Source organism: Phaseolus vulgaris, chromosome 11 (assembly GCF_000499845.2).
Source record: "Phaseolus vulgaris cultivar G19833 chromosome 11, P. vulgaris v2.0, whole genome shotgun sequence".
In the NCBI taxonomy this organism is placed as follows: Eukaryota; Viridiplantae; Streptophyta; class Magnoliopsida; order Fabales; family Fabaceae; genus Phaseolus; species Phaseolus vulgaris.
In genome coordinates, this window is record NC_023749.2 from 17,783,256 (window position 1) to 17,787,655 (window position 4,400).

The following is a 4,400-nucleotide window of genomic DNA, read 5'->3' on the forward strand; positions in this document are numbered from 1 at the left end:
GCACATAAGATTTTGCACGTGCACTTAAAAATTCTTGTAACTCTTTCAACTCCTCCAAATTGTTGATGACAACCTCTTGTTCCTTTGCTTGGCGAAGCATATCAACTACTTTGACCTTCATTTTATCATAATCCTTTTTTTTTGACATGTCAGATGTAAATCCATGTCGAACTACCTCAAATGCTTGAACAACAAATTCTTTTTCTAACTCTTCATTGGACGCAGATAAGTCCACAATAACCTGTTCAGGCAGACAACAAATACCAACATAAATGAAAAAAAAAATAAGTATTGTACATTAAATAAAAAATTTCTATGTATTGAACACACCACATTCTGTTGCAGTCCAGATGCAATTTCAATGTCACCCAGCCTAACAGCCATCCAATGTCTGATACAAGGATATCTATTTCCAATCCTCGACATTTGTCGCTTGTAAGAGAACAAATGTTCAAGAGCCCATATCTACACAATTCATGTCAAATTAATGTCAGTAACCAGAAAATGTATGGGAATCATTACACATACGAAGTAAACATTTTAAATTACCTGCATTAAGTACACACAACCACGAACATGGATATATGTAGCATTAGTTTTCCTCCTCATACACATTGAAGCTGAACACAAAATCTGAACCAAAAAGTCATAAACTAAACCTCCCCAATTAAACCTACCCAATTCGCCCAGATCATCCACAACCCTAAACAACCCACCAGGAACTAAACTCATTCTACTTGGAAATAAAAACTCTAACATTCCTAACAAGATGTACAACCTGCAAAAGTCATCTATGGAACATTCGTTGCGACGTTTAACAATTTCATCATAAATCATTTTCACAGTTACATGACTACTTTTGAAAAAACTCCTACTCTTACAATTGTTTTCTATTTTTTCTAAGTCAAATTTGTCTCCCACAACTCTAAGACCTATACCTAAACAAACATCTAACAAACTAAATGGGACAACTCTAGAGCTGACTACAAAACCATGACTTCTCTCCATCCACCTGCTACATAACTCCCTTAAAAGGCAGTGACTCAATTTCAGCTTCCCATCCAACACAATTAGCCAACCAAAGGGGGTTGACTCAATAATAAACTTTTCTTCAGCACTTAAGGTTTTGTTCAAACTTCCCAAAAATTTAGGCCTGCAATAATGCCTAAACACCTGCATTTATAAAAACATGTACACTTTACTAAGAATGTCATGTCATCGTATGCCTAACAAAATTAAGCATATTCTAAATCAAACCTTATCATCCACAAAAGATTTTGCATGACTACTTTCTTGAGTTGTCATTATATCCTACAAAACAAAAAAAATCCACAATGAATACGTTACTCAAAACCAAACAACAATGAAAGAACATCAATGTTTATAAAATCAAACAATTCACAGATACTGTATTCTGTAAATGTGCTTATGCAATCAACTGACTTTGGGTCAACACAAAGAACATGAGAAGGGCAAAAACCTTACATTATTCCCCTTCCCCACCCTAACTAATAACAGAACAAACCTCAGATTTTAAGAAAAAGTTACCCTGCCTCTGTCATACAACTATAATTGGGTCACCAGATATTCCCTCTAGAGTCACCACATTCTGCAACTGTCTAAGTTGAGTGAATTTTGTGGTTAGTTGGCACTTTCCTACTCTCATGGGTTCTAAAGAAGCCTACCCTTCACCAACACGAACACTCACTTCTCATATCCAGGAAAAAGTTTGACTAGGTATGTGCACTAAGTGTAATGTGGGTCACCACATCTTCCCTACAGGGTCACCATTTCATGATATTCTTAGTTGAGTGAATTTTGTGCCCACTTCACAATGCTCTAAACTCATGGCCTTTAAAGACCTCAACTAAACCACTTTATCCCCAGCACATGCTCCACTACAACCAAGACGAACACTCAATTCCCATTAGGGTCACCACATATTCCCTATAGGGTCACCATTTCATATATTCACTTAGTTGAATGAATTTTTTGCACAGTTCACACTGGTCTACACTCATGGCCTCTAAACACTTCAATTAAACACTTCATGCCCCACTACAACCAACATGAACACTCACTTCCCATTTTTACAAAAAGTTTCCCCACGTCATGGCCATCCGAACAAACATGAACACTGACTTCATATTTTCATAACAAGTTTCACTGGGTTTGTACAGGAAATGTAAAGTGGGTCACCACATATTCCCTGAAGGGTCACTACATACTGTCACTCTCTAACTGAGTGAATTTTGTGGTTAATTCACATGATCATACTCTCACAACCTCTAAATAACTCATTTAACCCACTTTCTCCCCACCTTCTGTCCCTCCCTAACCAACACGAACACAATTGACATTTCAAGAAAAAGTTCCTCTTTTAGGTCTATGCAGGAAGTGTAATGTGGGTCACCACATACTGCTACTGGGGTCACGACATACTGCAACCCTCTAAGTTTACTGGATTTCTGCTCACTTCACACTGTCTTACACTCATGCCCTCTAAAGTTCTGATCTAACACACTTTCTCCCCACATCATGCGCATCCCAACAAACATGAACACTCAGTTCATATTTCCATAACAAGTTTCACTGGGTTTGTGCAGGAAGTGTAAACTGGATCACCACATATTCCCTGAAGGGTCACCACATACTGTCACTCTCTAACTTGACTAAATTTTGTGGTTAATTCACAACGTCCTACTCTCACAACCTCTAAATAACTCATTTAACCCACTTTCTCCCCACCTCTTGTCCCTCCCTAACCAACACGAACACAATTGACATTTAAAAAAAAGTTCCCCTGTTAGGACTGTGCAGGAATTCTAATGTGGGTCACCACATACTCCTATTAGGGTCACCATATACTGTGAACTGTGAACATTGTGGTTACTTCACACTATCCTACTTTGATGGCCTATAAAAACCTGATTTAACCCACTTTCTCCCCACCTCTGCCCCTCCCCAACCAACGTCAACAATAACACTAATACTCTCTTTTAACCTTTTTTATCCATGTCAACATTACAGGATTTCCTTAAAAAATTTTGTACCTCATGAACCTAACATTTCAAACAATCATTCTGCATTATTTATACACCAAGACACATATTTCCAACAACAATACTTTCCACAAAAAATGAAGTCATATTCCAGAAAAATGGGTCACGATTTTTGGACAACTCTAACTGAGTTGCTCCACCAATCCCTTTTCTTTGTGTATCCTAACATGGAACTATGAAATAAAATACTACAATAATAGTGAAATACAGACCCACAAAGTAAACCCAACATGAAATACGAATATCAAATTCAGCTTTGGCTCACACAAGGGTGACCACAGGACAAATAACATGAATGACCCAACAACAAAAATCACACAACATCAAGGTTTCACTTAATAAACAAATGAAAAAAATAAATGTATTACCTTTGAAAACAAGATGTCCAAGAGGAGAACGCCACCCAACCACCGTGAAAACAAGATGTCCAAGACGACACCGCCACCCAACCACCGTCAAAGGAGGATGTCGAAGACGACACCACCGCCAAACCACCCTAAAAGTAGATGCACCTACAACGACCACGAACGTCCTTGAACATAAAGGTTGCGTAGAACTTCGAACAAATACCTTGCAAAGAGGACGATGTGGTGGAGAAGACGATGTGGTGGAGAAGACGATGTGCTGGAGAAGACAAAGTGGTGGAGAAGACGAGTTCGTGGAGAAGAAACCTAAATTCAGCCCCTTTCTAAAAACCTAATTTCACATTCTACTAATTTCACATTGTACTGCTAAACACTCAATTTCAGATTTTTCGTAGACCCCACAATCCAAATAAAATAATATTTTCTTGTGCCACGTTGGCAGTTGTATGGTGGAGCAACACATTTAGGGTTGTCCAAAAATCGGGACCCAAAATATTATTATCCTTGCCACATCAACGGTTGTATGCTGGAGCAACGCATTTGCGGTTGTTCAAGCATCATTTTTCTTATAAAAACTTGCGATCAGCAACATTAGTCAGACAGGCATTCAAGAAACCTTGATCTTACCAAGTGTAAATTTAGGGTTCCTTATCAAATTGTTCTCATCCGTGGAAGTTAAGTAGTCTTGGATGACCATATATATTCAGTTGTTAGCCAATGAGATAGTACAAGAAGATGTTTCAGATAAGACATCGTTTCTAAAGAATGCATCTTTGTTTACTATGTGGATGGATATTTGTTCAGAAGAGCATTTGATGGTGTGTGCCTTCATTCCGAATTGTTTCCTTTGGTCGGTGTTCGCTAAACCATCAACTTGGTTCTTTGCCACACTCATCCCAACGTCGCAACCACCTTCTTAATTCCATCTCTTTCATGAGTTGTGCCATTTCCTTTCGAGACACTGTCATTTTTC

The 4,400-nt window shown here is 38.3% G+C and overlaps 1 long non-coding RNA gene across 1 annotated transcript; it reads right to left on the reverse strand.

Moving 5' to 3' along the window:
- Window positions 1-397: 397 nt before the first annotated feature.
- Window positions 398-3,917, reverse strand: LOC137827737 (uncharacterized). Its single transcript, XR_011083774.1, has 3 exons — window positions 3,431-3,917; window positions 1,258-1,311; window positions 398-1,173 (listed from the first exon to the last, which is right to left on the reverse strand). It is a non-coding gene; the product is annotated as an uncharacterized lncRNA (long non-coding RNA).
- Between the last annotated feature and the right edge of the window lie 483 nt (window positions 3,918-4,400).